Genomic DNA, 19,708 nt, shown 5'->3' with positions numbered 1-19,708 from the left:
CCTTCCTGGCCTTTCCCCATGGCCCTTGATTTCCTTGCTTATTGGGGGTCTGTCTATCTCAGCCTAAATGTGCATGGGGACTCTGTGATGGGGTGTTCCAGGGGCTTGCGGCCCTCTGAGGGAGGAGATTCGTCCACATATTGGCATTCATATAGACAAGTGTTGTGAGACACTTCTGACTTTTGCCTTATAGATGGACAGCAGTCTTTGGGGAAATTAATTTTGCTAACTAAACTCCCATTCTGAATGTTCATTCAAACGTTCTTATATTTTTTCTTTGTCAACAACATTTTATCCCCCTCCAATTTGGCGGTCTTTGCAAAATTTGAAATTGTAGATCTGAGGCAAGGTTTTCTGCCCATCCCACCAGCAGGATTTCCTGGTCCTGCCAAAAATGAGCCCATTGCAGCAGGTTCCCTGGTGGTGGGACAGGCAAGCCAGAAAATGCTGTAGCCACTGGTGGAAAGACACTATAGAAAGCTCACCAATGCCTCTACTTTCTCAGGACTAAAAATTTGGCGTGTCAATTATGACTCCAACTTTTACAAATGTACCATAGAAAGTATTCTTTATGGTTGTATCACAGCTTGGTATGGCTCCTGCTCTGCCCAAGACGGCAAGAAACTACAAAGAGTTGTGAATGTAGCCCAATCCATCATGCAAACCATCCACTGACTCTGTCTACACTTCCCACTGCCTCGGCAAAGCAGCCAGCATAATTAAGGACCCCATGCACCCCAGACATTCATTCTTCCACCTTCTTTCCTTGTGGAAAGAGATACAAAAATCTGAGGTCACGTACCAACCGATTCAAGAACAGTTTCTTCCCTGCTGCCATCAGATATTTGAATGGACCTATCCTGCATTAAGTTGATCTTTCTCCACACCCTAGTTATAACTTAATAGTACATTTTGCACTCTCTTCTTTCCTTCTCTATAAATGGTATGCTTGGTTGGTATAGTGTGCAAGAAACAATACATTTCACTGTGACAATAATAAATCAATAATACATGTGACAATAATAAATCAAATTAACACCCAAAGATCCAACCAGCAACCAATGGAGATGAGAAGTGTGCACAAATACAAAGCAGCACCCAGCTTATGCTTCCCACATCTCCTTAGGAAGTATTCCAAAGAAAGAACTAAGTGCATTTAATATTGCTCATGGGGAAGTTAATGTGATTGATTAAAGCTAATTCCTTTGTCATTGTTTGGGTTTCAACACATCATGTTTAACAGCTTGCAATAACTTGATGAAGCAATTTATTCTTATCATTGTGCAGCACACTGAAATCTAAAAGCAGATCAAGTCCCAGGGAATAGAAGAAAGCAAGATCCTTCTCTCATCAACCGTCAGCTTCCAGAAATCATCATGGGGCATCCCACTGCTGAGAGTGGGAAGGGAGCAACTTTGCTAAATTGCCATTCTGTTTGCTCAAATGTCCAACATGGCACACCTGGCAGCTCACTTCATAAGAGAAATATTGAACTGGTACAGATAAGAAGGTGCCACGTTTGATTCCATGTCCTTTCTCAGCCAGGGTCGCAGTATAACTCGCTTAATGTCCTCTGCTGGATGCTGAGAGGTTGTTTCCCCTTGTGGGAGAGTTTAGGGCCGGAGGGCATAATCTCAGAGTAAGGGGTTGCCCAGTTAACACAGTAAAAAGTCTGACAACACCAGGTTTTAGTCCAACCGATTTATTTGATAATAGACTCACAAGCTTTCGGGGTTAGCCCCTTCGTCAGGTGAATGGAGGGTTCTGGCCTCAGACAGAGCATATAAAGCACAGACAGTTTAGAGATTACTGATTAGAATGCGAATCCTTACACCTAACCTGCTGTTCAAGACCTGAAGTGGCTGACAATGTGAGTGGAAGGAGCACTGATCACAGGTTAAAGAGATGTGTATTACTGTACTGTCTGGAGACAATACACATCTCTTTAACCTGTGATCAGTGCTCCTTCCACTCACATTGTCAGCCACTTCAGGTCTTGAACAGCAGGTTAGGTGTAAGGATTCGCATTCTAATCAGTAATCTCTAAACTGTCTGTGCTTTATATGCTCTGTCTGAGACCAGAACCCTCCATTCACCTGATGAAGGGGCTAACCCCGAAAGCTTGTGAGTCTATTATCAAATAAATCGGTTGGACTAAAACCTGGTGTTGTCAGACTTTTTACTGTGTTTACGCCAGTCCAACGCCGGCATACCCACATCTTGCCCAGTTAACACAGAGAATTTCCTTTCTTGGTGGGTGGTCAATCTGTGGAATTCTTTACCTCAGGGGGCTGTGGAGGCTGGGTTGTTAAGTTTGTTCAAGGTTGAGATAGGTGGATTTTTAATCAGTAAGGGAATCAGGGATTATGGGGATAAGACAGGAAAGTGGATTTGAGGATTATTGTTTTGGACCAGTCATGATCTCATTGAATGGTAAAGCAGACTCGATGGGCTGATTGGACAAGTTCTGTTCCTATATCTTATGATCTTATGGCTAGAGAAGGAAATCAAATCAGCCAGATCTCAACCTGCAGGAGGGTAAAGAGGCCACCTAGGCAAAGTGCTGCAGGGCAACCTATGCCCATGGAACCCAATCATAGCTGCAGTCAATGACTTCAGGGGAGGAAAGTAGACAAAATTAGCAAACTCCAACCCCACAGATTTAGATTCAAGAAGCCAGCATGGATATCGGGGCACCAAGGTGGGAAATTATCCAAATCCCTAACACAGCAGTCCAGCCAATGTTGGAATTTGAACATGTTTCCAGCAAGGGGCCAAAAGCACCCCTTTCAACACCAGGGACCCGGGTTCAATTCCAGCCTTGGGTGACTATCTGTGTGGAGTTTGCACATTCTCCCCATGTCTGCGTGGGTTTCTTCCAGTTTCCTCCCTCAGTCAGAAGATATGCAGATTAGGTTGATCGGTCATGCTAAATTGCCCCTTAGTGTCCCAAGATGTGTAGGGATATTAATGGGGTGAACACATGGGGTTAGAGAGATAGGGCTTGGGTAAAATACTCGAAAGAGAGTCGCTGCAGACTTGATGAGCTGACTGGCCTCCTTCTACACTATAGAATTCTATGATTCAGAGGACACTGATATAGGTGGTTGGAAAAATAATCCAAAAGGGACATGCAGTGAGTAATTAGAATCTGGAATGCACAGTCCAAGCATGTGGTGGAGACTGATTCAAAATGGCTTTCAAATGAAATGTTGTAATTATCTGGATAGATAAGTTTCTTACCTTATGGAGAAAAAGAGAGGTAGTAGCATAGATGGGTAGATTTTACCAAAAGCTTGCAGAGCCACCACTGGCCAAATGGCTTTGCTGTGTGCTGTAACCCCAGACATTCAGAGCATGGGCAAAGTTGAAACGTGTAAGAGCTGCTCAAACTATTGAATAAACTATTATTGTAAGTCCTTGCTCACGAGTCATTGGAACCTAGCATTGGCAGAAGACAAATGCAAACAAAATGGTCACATGCTGAAAGTGGATGGAAGTGATTCATGTTGTCATCCCACATGGATCTGTAAATCAGATTTTAGATGAATAGTCCCATAATTTCCTGGTTTTTCTGCCTTATTCACCCATAGCAGGAATATCTTTTGCCTGCATTTGTGCAGGTGTTAATGACATGATAGTTAAATACATTTTAGAACACTACAGCACAAACAGGCCCTTCGGCCCACGAGTAATGCAAATCCTGGATGATTTCAGTACAAGTGTTAATGATATGGTGTTCCATTACTAAACAAAGATTCTCCATCTTCATGTTTCACAGATGCCTTTGAAGAAACAGCTCAGCTCCAGACCATGGGATCCCGGCACCAATGGTTCTTGCTCATTCTCACCCTTACTGTTTGTGATATTCTGTTCCAATTATACAAGATGAAAACCTACCAGTTTAAGAAAAACAACATCTTGGAAATAGTACAGATAAAGCAGGCACAATTCATTCAAAATGAATCATGGATATATTTGTAGAGACGATTGAAGTTGAGCCCACACCATTGGAATCGGCTGCTCAGTTAAATCCAGACAAACATGTCTGTTATTTCATGAGGGGTTTCAGTGGCAAATTATCACAATATCCACTGCCTAATTATTTATTGCAGATAGCAATATGTTCCATTGCTATCTGCAATAAGTAATGTTCTCCTTCTAACCTTGAAATCATTCAACTGTTTGAAAGATAAGTTTCTAAAATGGAGATTGGGTTGGTGGAAATAAGTTATAGAGAAGAAAAATAAAGTTATTTACAGAAATAGTCAGAAATTAGCCTTAAAAATAAATATTTCACAAAGTAAAACATATTGGCAAGATTGCATGTATATGTATCAGATACAGCTGAAGTTAACTAAAGCCACAGTTGAATGTCAAAAAATGTATTGGAAAAAAACAAGTGATCAGGTTGCATTGTTATGGTAAAGCTTGACCAGAAAAGCCATGTACATCCTTTGAAAGACTAAGAATAATGGTGAGGATTGAGGAATGGAATATGGCTGAAATGTAAATATATGTGTTTTGTATTTATTTTCACTATTGAAGGTGATACAATGGTTGCTGGACCTGATGACAGTTAATCTCGAATGCAGGGGAAAATTGGAGAGGTACAAACAAGCCATTAATTTAGCTGACTAATAATAATTTGAAATCTGGACTAGTTTGAATTGACTGGAGAAAGTGTTTGATGCATGAAAGTTTTCACACATATGCCAAACCCATTCGTTAATATTGATATAGCAACATACGAACAAGAGCAGGTCATTCAGCCCCATGAGCTTGCTCTGCCATCGTGACTTGTCTATTACTTATTCACTCAGTTATTTTTCGATATAGAATCACTGAATCCCTACAGTGCAAAAGGAGGTAATTCAGCCCATCAAGTCTGCATTGACTCTCTGATAGAGCATCTTATCCAGACCCTATCCCTTTACCTTCTCCTAATCCACCTAACGTACACATCTTTGGACACTAAAGGACAATTTAGCATGGCCAATCCACCTAACGTACACATCTTGTAAGTAAAGCTGTTTTAATAGGCTTGAATCATATAATAAAACTTTAGCATCATGAATTTATAGGTATATGAAAGACTAATGCTTCAATGATTCATGGTTCAAAATAAAATGCCACCTGGCCCTAATCTTTCACTTAGGAAGCATAGTTTTAGTGATGTTTTGGGAATCAAATAATTAATACATAGCAAAACAATGGGCAGGATTTTTCTCCAACTCCGTGGCATGTTTGGTGGTGGGATCTTATGGTCCTACTATTATCAACGGGGTTTCCTATTGAACGCCCCTCTCGCCGCTGAAAATCCTGTGACGGGGCTTTGCCATTAGTGGGACCATGGGATCCTGCTGGTGTGGACAGGAGCAACATTTTGGCAAATTTAATAGAATATTAAGAAATTACATACACATTTTGTTAGAGCTCCTGCACCTTGAAATTTCCAACTACACCTTTGGTGGTGGCAGAAAGACAGACTCACTGTTGGTGGTGTTGGAGGGGGAAGAGAATGTGTGAGGAGTAAGGAGGAAGACTATGTGTGACGGGTGGAGAGGAAGAGAGCGTGCGTGAGGGGTGGGGAGGAAGAAAGTGTGTAGAAGAGGTGAGGAGGAAGAAAGTGTGTGTGAGGGGTGAAGAGTAAGAGTGTACATGAGGGATGGAGAGGAAGACAATGTGTATGAGGGGAGGGGGTAGGAAGCATGTTAGTAAGGGGTGGAGTATAAAAGAGTGCGTGTGTGGAGGTGGGGAGGAAGAGAGAGTGTGTGTGTGAGGAGTTGGATGAATAGAGAACGTGGGTTTCGGACATCAGATCCTGGGATAATGGGGGGTTCAGAAGTGATGCTAAGCACAAAGCCTCACGACCTGGTGCTGTGTTGTAACTGCAGCATATGGGTCTCTGTAGAACACACCGCAATCCCAAACAACCATATCTATAGCAATATCTGTCCCTCAGGCAACCTCAGCTCTGAGTTACTGTACTGAAGCCTGACTTACAGACATTGAAGAAAGCCTTGTTTGAAGAGGCAGTTACTTCCAATGTTTTAGGCAAAATTTTAATGTTTGTCAATTGTCAAGAACAGGAGGGTGTGATTGCAAGTCAGGCAGTGAAGAGGAAAACAAATATAGACGTTTAGGAGCCTCAACTCCTGACTTTGTCCAACAGGTACTGAAGTGCTTGCTACTTGTGTGGATGAGATAAAAAACTGCAGGTGGATGAGTGGTGTGACTATGGCACCATGGTGAAGCTGTTTCAAGTGGGGCGAGCAAAGAGGATTGTAGTGACAGGAAAAGTATAGTCAGGTGGGTGGGGGACGGGGTGCAGGTTGGGTAGGAATGTAGATACTCTTCTCTGGAGTCAAGAGTTTGAGTCCAGGTGGCTACGTTGTTGCTCACTGCCATGGTTAAGGATATTTGCTCTGGGTTGTAGAAGTATGTGCAATGGGAGGGGGAGGATCCAATGATCATGGTCCATATTGCTACCAGCAACATAGTTAGACTAAAAAGGACATTCTGTCTGGAGAGTATGAGCAGCAAATGGCTCAATTAAAAAGCAGAATTTCAAAGATAATAATCTTTAAGTAAGATAAGAAAGTTAAATGTGTGTTTTAAAGATTGGTGTGGAAGAAATGAGTTTTGTTTCCTGGAACATTGCAACAGTATTGCGAAAAGTAGAAGCTGTATTGTTGGAAGAGTCTTCATCTCCACTGTGCTGGGACCAGTGTTCTGGAGAATTGTATGTCTAGGACATACAATTTTGGGGGTGTTGGAAGATGTGATAAATGAAAAAGGTAGGAGAAGGTAAGAGAGCAGGATAGAAATAAGGGAAATGGTTATCAAAGTGTGTCAGGGAGAGACAGAATGAGCACAAGAGTACATGAGCAGTTAAGGTTAGAGATTGAGAAAAGTCAAAAAAGTCACTCTACCTGAATATGTGCAACATTTGCAACAAGGTGGATGAATTGAAGATATAAATAGAAGTGAACAGAGATAATCTAATTGCCATTTTGGATGTGTGGCTACGGGATGACCAAGACTGGAAAATCAAATTTTAAAGCTATTTGGTATTTAGGAAGGATAGGCAAAAAGGAATAAAAAGTGGGGTTGCAGAGTTAATCAAGGATGAGCTCAGTATATTAATGAGAGAGGATCTTAGATTGGAAAATTAAGATATAGAATCAAGTTAGGTTTAGGTTAAGAAACAGTAAGGGACAGAAATCTTTGGTAGGAGTAGTTTACTGTCCACCAAATAGTAGTGGTAATGTAGGACACTATAATAATCAAGAAATTAGAGGAACATGTAACAAGGATGGTATTGTGGCACAGTGGGCAGAGTCCCTCCTCTGAGTCAGAAGCTCTGGGTTTGAGTCCCACCTCAGGACTTGATGACCAAGGAAGGTGTGTTCATAACACGGTCAAATGGGTTGAATCTGGAAATCCTCCCAAACCTGCCAATAGGCAAAAGCAGGATAGACTCCTGGTCAGCCCCTCAGCTATAAGTCTCTGATAACAAACTAACGACCTGGTCCAGAAATTACGAGCCATAGTAATGGACAAAATTTTGCCTCAGGTACAGGAAGAGAACTGGAATCAGGAATGTAACAAGGGTAACATAGTAATCATGAGTAGCATATAGACTGGATAAACTTTGGAACTAATGTTGAGGATGACAAATTCCTGGAATGTATAGGGGTTTCTGAAGCAGTATGTTCAGGAACCAATTGGATAATGAGTAATTTTAGATTCAACACCACGCAATGAGAAAGGGATAATTAATAATCTCATTGTAAAGGAGCTTTTAGGGAAGAATGACCATTAAATGATTGAAAATGATTTGTTTTAAACCAAAACTAGGGCCTTTCATCTAAACAATGGAAACTAAAATTATGAGGCTACGATAGATTAAAGAACAACATTAAAGATATAACAGTAGTCAGACAATGGCTGGCATTTAAAGAATTAATGCATCATTTGCAACAAATTTGCATTATTTTAACTAATAGGACAGCAGGAATAGTGATCCAATTTTGGCTAACAGGAGAAATTAAGGATTATATTTGAATATACGAAACAGGAGCAGAAGTAAGTCATTTGGCCCCTTAAGTGTGCTCTGCCATTCAATAAGACCCTAGCTGATTTGTTTTGAATTCCACATTCCCATCTACTGTTGGTAATCTTTGATTCCCTTGCCTAATAATAATCTATCTACGTAAAAATATTCAATGACCCCACTTCGAATGCCTTCTGAGGCAGAGAATTCCAAAGTTGCACATGCCTGAAACACTTTCTCCTATTTCTGTCACAAAAGAATGACTCAATTTTTAAAACAGAGTTCCATACCTGTGGATACACCCTCATGAGGAAATGCTCTTTCCTCATACACCTTGTCAAGACAATTCAAGATCTTACATACTTCAATCAAGAGACCCCTTGCTCTTCTAATCAACAAACCCAGCCATTCCAACCTGTCCTCATAAGACAACCCACTCATTCCAGGTATCAATCTAGCAAACCACCTTCGAACAATTTCCAAAATATTTACATCCTTCCATTAATGGAGACCAACACTGAACATAGTATTCAAGATGTAGTCTCAACAATACCCTATATAACTGAAGAATAACATCTTTACTTACGTTTAATTCCTCTTCTAATAAAGGATAACATTTTGATTGCATGCTGTTGCTTTTGTGACTCATGCACTAATACATGACGATCCCTCTGCACCCTCAAGCATGGGAATTCTGCAGTCACTCTCCACTTAAATAATACTCTGCTTTTTTATTTTTCCTGTCAAAGTAAACAACTTTGCATTTTTGCACAATATACTCCAGCTGCTGGAATTTTTTTTATTTATTCATGCAACATGGGCATCTCCGATCCCTAGTTGCCTGAGGGCAGTTGAGAGTCAACCACATTGCTATGGGTCTGGTGTTACATGCAGGCCAGACTGGGTAAAGATGGCAGACTTCCTTCCCTTAAAAACATTAGTGAACCAAATGGATTTTTCTGACAATTGTTTCATGACCATCAGTAGATTCTCATTTCCAGGTACTTTGCATTGAATTCAAATTCCACTATTTGCTATGGCAGGATTTGAACCTGGGCCCCTAGAACATTAGCTGAGTTTCTGGATTAATAGTCTAGCAATAATACCATTAGGCCATTACCTCCCTCACAAGGAAGTTGCTGAGCCACCAGACAAGCTAATTTTGATGGTGAAGCAGTGGAAGCATAGGTCCATTTCAGGAAAACCCTTCCAGCATGAAATGCATCAAATACTTTGTTTCTTCAGTTGGCCTTCCTTTGCATGTGTCTCAATTAGATTGGTATTGTTGATATTGATACACTTGGTTTCATGAGCTATGATACTGATGTGGTGTTCAGGTCTGTCGCTCTCACTGGTCTAGAGTTATCCATGCACGCCCTGAAGTTCCAGGTGCCAAAGTTAAGTTTGACCAGAGGGAAAAACCTACACTTGAATTTTTTGGAACATGGAGTGTTTGTTACATGCTACCTATGACACAATCTCGGCAGAGTGGGTTCCTGGTCAAACGGCAAGGGGATTCACAGACAATTGGAGGGCAAGCTCTGCCGTGAAACATTAGCATTCTGCTCATGATCGTTCATATGTATGTATGTAGTCTGCAGCCAGGTACATGGGTGAATTTTCCTGTTCTGCCTGCCATAGGAATCATAGCAGGCAAGGAGCAGACCATGGAAAGATTCATTGACCTCAGGCGGCATTTTCTGGTTTTAGGGCAAGCGTGGTTGGAAAATCCCACCCATAATGTTACTATTTTCAGGAGTTTTAGATCGAGTGAAGGAACACACTGCAATTTGCTGGTGTTGCTGGATGCTCAGACAGCTGTAAGGGATGAAGAAACAAGGCATGGAGGTTAGAATAGTTTCTCAAAGAGCAGCACTGACAGTTAATATTAGTTAAAGGTGTGGTGCATGGATGTCATATTAATAAATAATGGAGAGAATAATAACAGGGCAAGCAAAATGTTTCAGCCTCAGCAAAACAAGAACAGGAAATTCAAAGAATGCCCTTCAGCCCATTGTATTTGTACAGGCTGAAAAAGAGCTATCCAGTCTGATCCCACTTTCAGCTTTTGGTCTGTCTCCCAGAAAGTTCTGGCACTTAAAGGCACTATCCAAGTGGTTTTATTAAATGTGATGTGGGTTTCAAGCTCTACCATCTTATCAGGCTGGGTATTACAGGCCATCACCACCGTCCAGTTGAACAAAGTTTCTCCAATTCCCCCCTATCCTTTCTACCAATTGCTTTAACCTCATGTACCTGGCTGTTGGCCTCTCATAGGCTTTCGGCCTCTCATACGTTCCCTTCATCAAATCTGCCCCCAGCCTCCTTTGTTCAGAAGAAACAACCCAAGCTAATTCCAATCTTTCTTTATTGCAAAATTCTTAATTCCTGGCAGCATTTTCATAAATCCCTTTCTGTAATCTTTTAGTAATATGATGATCAGTTTTCTAGCTACAGTCGAACTAGTATTTTACAATGTTCTGACCGGCAGTGTTCCCCAATTTGATAAGCTCTTGAGAGGGATCCCCATTCTTTTACACTCCTGGATGAAGAGGAATTAGTTGGCTCTCCTTTATTCAGCCTCGCCTCAGTTGGTCACAACAAGGTTAATTTTAAAGGAATCCCTTCCCCCCCATGGATACCTTCCCCACTCCAAATATATTGACTTTTTAGAAGGAGCCCATTCAACCAGGCTTTCTTGAATCAAAGAGCAAATTTATTAGTTACAAAAAAATTCTGAGAAAGTAATAAAGAAAGCAACACATATGTTAACAAACTGATTAAATGAAAAGTTAAAAGTCCAGACAAAATTAAAAATTATGCAAATCAGTCATTGGTTTGTCCATGGGAATAAATGAATGTTGCAGCCATTAAGTTTGGTGATTTCTGTAGAACTGATTTTGATAGTTTGGAGATACTGGATTCTGCAGGGAGATTGAAAAGCTATCTGATTTTTGTTAGCTTGTTGCTTTTGCTGATTTTTGTTCCAGCAACAGATATTATTTTCTTGCAGCTTTTTTCAATGGTGACTGACTGCTGTTTCTTCTTGTTCCTGTGTCACACACGCTAATATCCCAACGCCAAAAAGGTCTGCAAATGGCTTTTTATCCAAGTTCCTGTGTATGCCAGAAGGGGTTAAACAATATATCTTCCACTCCAGATTCTATGAAATCAGACCACTTCCACATTGAGCTATCAATCAGCAGGAGATGGGTTTTAGACATCTGCTGGTATGTGACAATCAGTCTCTTGTTGTTTCTGTAATCACAGGGGATTAAAGTTCAGTCTCTTTCTCCTACCTCCCCTTTTAGGTGTTTCTGCTTGCATTTCTTTTAAAGACATACGTCTTCCTTAAGCGGTTATATATGCTCATAAATAATTTGTGGCTGTAGTGCATCATCAAGACAACAGTTTGCACAGTAGCGCCCTATTCTATATCATGAGTAATAAAGGAAAGTACTCTGTATTAAAGCAGATGATGTTGAAAAACTCAGCAAATCTGACAGCATCTGCACATCGCCGCCCCTTCAGAGAGGAGGTGATAGCCAAGTGGTATTATTGCTAGATTATTAATCAAGAAACTCAGCTAATGTTCTAGGGACCTGGGTTTAAACCCACCAATGCAGGTAGTGGAATTCAATTTTAAAAATCTGGAATGAAGAATCTACTAATGACCATGGAACCATTGTCGATTGCTGGAAAAATCCATCTGGTGCACTAATGTCCTTTAGGAAAGAAAATATGCCATCCTTACCAAGTCTGGTCTATGTGACTCCAGAACCACAGCAATGTGGTTGACTCTCAACTGCCCTCAGGCAACTAGGAATGGACAATAAATGCTGACCGGCCAGCGATGCCGTTGTCCCACCAATGAATAAAAAAAAAGGCTGGGATACATTTCATTCAAGTTTTGTAATTTATTCACTTTCAACAGTAACAAATCATGGAATTCTATCCAATAACTCACAATTCTCTTCCTTAATTACATCTGTAGTTTAGATTTTACTTTGTAATATTTTTTCTTTCCATCTTGTTGCTTTTCCTTTTGAATTTTCACTGTTGCATTTTTATATTGCTGTGGACTTTGTGTTGCTATGCTCTGATAGAATAGGATTTGGCAAAATAGGAAGCTTCTGTCTGCTTTTTGATATTCTAGGGTATCCAGATTTGGGAGTTTCAACATTTTTCTCTCTGGGAAGATATTTGTCCTGAATTCTTTCTAACTCCTCACTTAATACTTCCCCACTCCACTGACACCCAATCTGTACTCCAATCTGTACCCCCAATCTGTACTCAGCAACTCCTACTGGCCTCCCAAGAAATCCCAGCAGTGAGGGCCTTGGAGACCCACATGGACAGACTATCTGGAATGGCAGCCACTTAACCTAGGCCCAGCACCACCCACCTCTCTCACCCAATCCCTTGAGCATTGGGCCAACAGCGGTGCCCCCAACCCTCACTTAGACATGGTCCTGGGCATCTGTGTGCAACCAAAAGGGAGAGGGACAGACAGCGACAGCCTGCAAGGTTATCCATCCCGGACCCCTCAATCCTTCCTAGCACCCCATGTCTGGAATCTGACAAATCTACACCATCCCTGGTGCCATGCGCCATCTCAGTTGGCTGCCACAGCACATCATTGCCTCAGTAGTCACAAGCACTGCCTATGCCTCCACACGGTCACCAATGGCATCCCATACAGCTGTACCATCACTTTACATGATGCCTTCTCCACCCCAATGCAGTTGCATGGTGTGCAGCACAATGCTGTCGCTCCCAATGGTCAGCCACCCAGATATGGACCCCTGATTCGACAGACCATTGGAGCAGCATGTGGCAGACTGAGCTCAGCACTTTGGCACTCATGTAGAGCATAAGGATGGCTGTGAGAATCATATGCTAATCAGCCTCATGCCCTGTCTGGGTGTGATCCGGTTTGTGCTGGTAGAAAGCGACTGGGATGATTGCATATCATTTGGCACCAGGCGCAAAACCCATTTTTTTAGGTCCACAGGCAATTTTCCTGGATCGGCGCTATCTGCACCAGGTGTGGCGAGACCAGAAAATTGCCCCCTACATATCTAGTCTTTAACGAATTTCCAAATGTTTGAAGTTTAAAAGAATATTGCCAGTTGTGTAATTATCCCAATTCCTCAGTTTAACCCCCGTGGTTCCTCCCTGCATTTCTATATGCCTTGATTGTGTCGGGAACCCGAGAACCAGGAACATTGAGACATTGAGTTGTGATTCCTGCCCCTTCAGCCATGTTTCAGAAATAATTATAATCTCAACATTCTCATTCTCTAGCAGGGTCTCAGAGGCCAAAGTCTTTCTTTCCAAACTTCCTCACAAACACTTTATGTACTGAACATTGTGCCATGTATGGCAGGTGATCCATTCATGTCCAGAATTCTTCAGGGATGCCACTATGGGGAACAAACCAAAACAAAAATTTTCCCACTCTTTAATAAAGATTATATTAGGGAAACAAGTGGAGCGCCTACGAACTGACTGAAATTATCTTTAACTAAAGGAGAAGCCACAAGAACTAGTGAAGAAATCAACATAGATGTGCTGAAATGGAACATAATGGATTCTATTTTACTTTGTCCATTGTATCACAGATGAATCCAGATTTGGAAAAATATTGGATCTATGTCCTTGCTGATTAGCTTGCAGGTTAGCTCTGCTATGGAAATATGGTGGGTCAAACCTGGATAGTGATATTATATCAATAAAACCTTTGCCAATTGTGAATTTTACTGTTTTGGAACATGACACTGTTTTCAGTAATGGAGCAATGGGATTTCATCTCAAACATCATCAGATTTTGTTTGACTGCATGAAAGATTTTGAAGCCAATTATATTGGGCACATTTGGGGTCATCGAGGTCCTACACTGATAATCGGTGTTATGAAGTGATGGTGCAAGTTTAATGATGCATTCAGAATCATTGTAAAAGAATACAATGAGATCTCTTTCTGAATTCCAAGGTAGTTCTATCCAATCCCCTATTCAAGCTGGGAATGTTACTATGATCTCTGGCCAAAGGAGGATATAGAGAGCTTCATTTAGGGAGTACATATCTGGAACTATATGAATTCTGGCATGAAGAAAAAAAAACAGTTGCTGGAAGTGGATCATTATCAGAATATCTTTTTTAAATGTATTGTCCAACTATATAGACATTTAATTCAATCTCCAAAGAGTGGAGTCATTTAGGGCCTGAGATTTTGGGGATATTAAGTGAAAGGAACATCTAAAAATTAGGTATAATTTGGGACAGAATCTGGAAAATTCCACTATTATAACCCAATTCGGCAAAATAGAACCATCACCACTCAACTGAGTCCTGTTGTAACTGCTCCAAATCCGCACTGCCATTTCATTATGCTCCATTAGGAGCATTTCAAATTCCCCATAACATGGTGTTTGATAGTGTTAGGTTGAATTATATCTTCTGATGTTAGGTTTTAAGGCATTATTTTGGAGTTCCTACAATTCCCCTAACCAGCATATCTTTCAGATATGGGGAGAACATGCAAACTCCACATAGACAGTGACCCAAGCTGGCAATTGAACCTGAGTCACTGGCACTATGAGGCAGCAGTGCCAACCATTGTGCCACCCTGCTGCCCTTAATGTGATTAACATGAGTGCAGTAATGGGAGAAAATACATGAGAATCATTGAGTGGAATTGTGGCATTCTATAATTATGCTGAGTGAGTAGTTTTTCCAAATATGAATTTTTTTGTATACGAAAAAGCAATTACATCATTGTTCATGTTTGTAGTGAGAACACAGCAATGAATGACCAATTGCATAATTGCACATTTTGAATTCCAAAAGCGGAAACTAATCATGATGACTACACCAGGGGCTTGGAGGTCATTATATGTGGTGAGGGAAATGAGTGGGCAGTGCCCTGGCCATGTCAGGGGCAGAGCCACTAGGAAACCCCATGTTGTTTCCCATTCCATGGTGTGGGGGGGGGGAAAGAGGGTGGATGCCTGCCATGTGGGGGATGGTGGGGAGATGTGTTCTAATGGCCCAATGTCGATGATGGTGGGGGTGGGGGAGGAGAGACTTTACCTTCCATTTGAGATCAGTTAAAAATTTATTAGTCACAAGTAGGCTTACATTCACACTGCAAAAGAAGTTACTGTGAAAATCCCCTAATTGCCACACTCCAGCACCTTTTTGGGTACACTAAAGGGAGAATTTTGCATGGCCAATGTATCTAACCTGCACAGTGGGAGGAAATCAGAGCAGCCAGAGGACATCCACACAGACACAGGGAGAATGTGTGGTGTTTGCACATACAGCGACCCAAGCCGGGAATCGAAGCCAGGTCTCTGGCACTGTGAGGCAGCACTGCTAACCACTGCACCACCCAAGGGTGTCCTTTTCACCCTGGCTGTCAGGCATGATAGAATGATGGCACAAAAAGTGGGCCCCATCCCACTTCTGGTTTTTCTTTGACAAAGTCTCAGAAGATTGGGAGAGACAACCTGCCTGTTTCTCTGGGGAGAAACAGGTCTGGTTTGCATTCACTTTACCATTTTTTTGAAAAATTCCACCCAATGAATTAATGATTACATTAAGAATTATTGGGATGATTTCATCTGATATTGCTAACTATAACTGCTGATAAATGCATGACATAAGAATGTACATCTTAATATATATTTCCAACAAAATGGTGGTAAGAAGAAAATTAACAAAGCTTGTTACATATCTATTAAATAATACATCTGATTTATCTGCCATTTGTTGATTCCTTATTGATGTATTTGGACATATTACCCATTTCATTTTTACCTGTCTTTTTGATGAAGTACAGATAATTTCAATTTAAAATGTCCCATATCAATAACTACTTGTGTGTGAAATTTTCCAGATTCATGAGGTATATTACAAATGGCTTGAAAGTGCAAACTAACAATATCAGAGAGAGTGTATGGGTGCGGGGGGGGGGGGGGGGAGGGAGGAGGGGGTGGTGGTTTCAGTCTGTAAGAGTGTGTTCTCCAAGAAGGATCTATTTTATGAGTGCTCCTGTTTTCATTGTTGTTACTGTTCTGCTGAATTGCTGTTATTGTTAAACATTATTATTTCATTATGTAAAGAAGGTTCTTCTTTTAAACAATGCATTTGATTACCTTTATAATTTGACAAAAGATCATCCAGACTCAAAACATTGGCTCTACTCTCCACAGATGTTGTCAGACCTGCAGAGATTTTCCAGCATTTTCTGTTTTTGTTTCAGATTCCAGCATCCACAGTTATTTGCTTTTACCACAGCCAGCATTTGTTGCCTATCCCTAATTGCCCCTAAACAGAGTATCTTACTGAGAGTCAACCAAATTCCTGTGGGTCTGGAATCACATGTAGGCCAGACTGGGTAATGTTGGCATATTGCCTTTCATAAGGACATTAGTGAACCAGGTGTTTTTTTTTTAAACATGTTACAGTTAGGATCAGAGATACAATCATGTCATAACTGGCTTTCCAAAAATAATTGCATCATATGCCCATGTCAAATTTCATTTGAGTCTTCTAATAGCTTTTCTCAACAACAGGTATGCCAACTGTGATTACACTAGTTGTTATAAAATGATTTTACTCCAGCTATTCTACATGAAATTACACCTTTCTGACCTCAAAGCATTGTCATTGCCAAACCTAAAGCAGGAGGTACTTTTATATCCATTAATCCTGTGTGGATCCTCAATACCATTTTAAACAATCAATTCCACACAAGCGCAAGCACAAGTGCTATTTAGTACTACATATTTAAATGAGTCTATAACTAATACATTCATCATAGGATTAAAACACCGTCATGAGAGTAATTTCACAGAATACTTGTAAATGTAGAAGGAGGTCAGTCAGTCAGTCTATCAAGCTTGGACTGACTCTTTGAAAAATCATTCTACCTTGTCACACTCCCCTGCCTTATCACCATAACTTCGCATATTCTTTTCAGATATCAATCTAATTCCCTTTTGACTACTTTGATCAAAGTTTTGATGTATCTAATGGTGCTTCAGAGGATCCCACTCCTGGAAGTCCCACATCAGGATATCTCCACTTCCCTGCACTTGATAACCTGTGGCATTGCAACCTTCTCATCAGGCCTGAATTGGAAAGTCAGTCAAGAAAGATGCAGCTGCATTTCAGGATAAGTAGCCAGCAGTTGCAATCTGACTGTGATTGCCACCCTATACAGATTATGACCCATTGTCTTTCTAGTTCATTTCATCCAGGAACTCAATAGAATGTCTACACCTTCCTCACTAACAAAATTGTGGGTATCCAGCTTGCCAAATACTTTACTTCTGATTTTATTGCTTGTAGCAGGGGGTTCCAGTGGGGTCATGGGACAAGAAATTGGAATCACAAGCTGCAAAGCATCAATATTGTCTGTGGAGCACAGCCTCAGTTGTGACAATCCTGGATTGCAGATGACAAAAAGATAGCTGGACTTGCTGATAGCGATGAACATTGTCAGACAATACAGCAGGATATAGATAGGCTGGAAAATTGGGCGGAGAAATGGCAGATGGAATTTAATCCAGATAAATGCGAAATGATGCATTTTGGTAGAACTAATGTAGGGGGGAGTTATACAATAAATGGCAGAGCTATCAAGAGTATAGAAACACAGAGGGACCTAGGTATGCAAGTCCACAAATCCTCAAAGGTGGCAGCACAGGTGGAGAAGGTAGTGAAGAAGGCATATGGCATGCTTGCCTTTATAGGCTGGGGTATAGAGTATAAAAACTGGAGTCTGATGTTGCAGCTGTATAGAACATTGGTTAGGCCACATTTGGAGTACTGCATCCAGTTCTGGTCGCTACACTGCCAGAAGGACATGGAGGCTTTGAAGAAAGTGCAGAGGAGGTTTACCAGGATGTTGCCTGGTATGGAGGGTCTTAGCTATGAGGAGAGATTGGGTAAACTGAGGTTGTTCTCCCTGGAAAGACAGAGAATGAGGGGAGACCTAATAGAGGTATACAAAATTATGAAGGGTATAGATAGGGTGAACAGTGGGAAGCTTTTTCCCAGGTCAGAGGTGACGATCATGAGGAGGCACAGGCTCAAGGAAAGAGGCGAGGTTTAACTCAGATATCAGAGGGACTTTTTCTTTTTACACAGATGGTGGGGCCTGGAAATCACTGCCAAGTGGTGGAGGCGGACATGCTGGGATTATTTAAGATTTACCTGGATAGTCACGTGAGCAGACTAGGAATGGAGGGATACAAAACGAATGGTCTAGTCAGACCAATGAGTGGTACAGGCTTGGAGGGCTGAAGGGCCTGTTTCCTGTGCTGTACTGTTCTTTGTTCTTTGGATGAGGGGGGGATCGAATTGAAACTTACAGAATACTGAGAGACCTAGATAGAGTGAACCTGGAGAGGATGTTTCCACTAGTGGGGGAACTAGAATGAGGGCACAACCTCAGAGTGAAGGGACACTCTTTTAAAACTGAGATGAAGAGGAATTTCTTCAGCCAGAGGGAGTAAATCTGTGGAACTCATTGCCACAGAGGGCCGTGGAGGCCAGGTCATTGACTATCTTTAAGTCGGAGATGGATAGGTTCTTGATCAATAAGGGGATCAAGGGTTCTGGGGAGAAGGCAGGAGAATGGGGATGAGAATCCTATCAGCCATGATTGAATGGCGGAGCAGGCATGATGGGTCGAATGACCTAATTCTGCTCCATTTTTCAAAAAAGGTTTTATGGACAGGCTCCAAAGCCATTTTACGCACAAATTATTTTTCTGTGGTCTAAAGAAACAAACTTTGAGGCCCAGTCACTGCCATCAACCCTGCTTACAAAAGTTAGTTCCCTATTCTCTTTTTGTGTGCTTAAAAATTAGCGTTTTGAACTCTCCTCCACTGTTCCCACCAGTCAGTTACTCCATGCCAACCCTCAAAACCTCCAGCCCGGCCCACCACGAAAACTGCCCACCCACCATCCGCTTAGCGATTCTCCTCCCTGACATTTTCATTGGGGGCACGGTCTCACCAAGTGCCAATATTTAAAATTAGTACATTTTGGTAAGTTCTGAATTGTGGAAGTGACGTCAGCAAGGCTATGCCTTGTTGTCTCTTAAATGCAGCACTAACCCATGATTACATGTTCATTTCAATCTTTCACTGATCAAATTACATTCAGGTAGAAGTTCAGCCATGAACTAATTGAATAACCAAGCAGGCTTGTGGATCCATTTCTGACTTATCTATTTTGATCGTAATAATGCGAGATTTATCTATAGCACATATTGGGATGAATTAGTGAGCAAGGGCAATCACACGTGATTCAAGTGAAGAGTGGGATACGACAGGGCTGTGTACTGTCACCAAAATTATTCAATCTGTACACAGGACAAATATTCAGAGAATTAGATGTACTCCCAGGGGTAAAGATTGGAGGCAAGAACATAAACTCGTGGTATACTGATGGCACAGTGCTAGTCACATATGCAGAAGAGGCCCTCCAAAATATTGTGGATCAAGAATAAACGGCAAAAACAATGGTAGAGAAAGAAATACATGAGAAAAATGTGGAGTGAAGATTGAAGTGGATGGCATCACACTGGGATAAATAGATAAGTTTGCCTATTTAAGACAATGATAACAGA

The 19,708-nt window shown here is 41.3% G+C and overlaps 1 protein-coding gene and 1 pseudogene across 4 annotated transcripts in view; one reads left to right on the top strand and one right to left on the bottom strand.

Moving 5' to 3' along the window:
* Window positions 1-2,226: 2,226 nt before the first annotated feature.
* Window positions 2,227-19,708, bottom strand: part of pigx (phosphatidylinositol glycan anchor biosynthesis, class X) — a 53,054-nt gene continuing 35,572 nt past the window's right edge. Inside the window, exon 8 of one of the 4 annotated variants that reach the window (XR_013886316.1) lies at window positions 2,227-3,441. The gene's annotated coding sequence lies outside the window, so the exon portion shown is untranslated. Of the gene's footprint in view, window positions 3,442-3,783; window positions 3,897-10,833; window positions 11,318-19,708 lie in introns of those variants that run through there. The other 3 variants (XR_013886314.1, XM_080185338.1, XR_013886315.1) reach the window with 3 other exon arrangements.
* Window positions 3,814-15,005, top strand: LOC145341205 (uncharacterized; annotated as a pseudogene).

Source organism: Carcharhinus amblyrhynchos, chromosome 3 (assembly GCF_965287045.1).
Source record: "Carcharhinus amblyrhynchos chromosome 3, sCarAmb.v2.hapA, whole genome shotgun sequence".
NCBI classification, from domain to species: Eukaryota; Metazoa; Chordata; class Chondrichthyes; order Carcharhiniformes; family Carcharhinidae; genus Carcharhinus; species Carcharhinus amblyrhynchos.
This window is presented reverse-complemented; position numbering and strand designations above follow the sequence as displayed.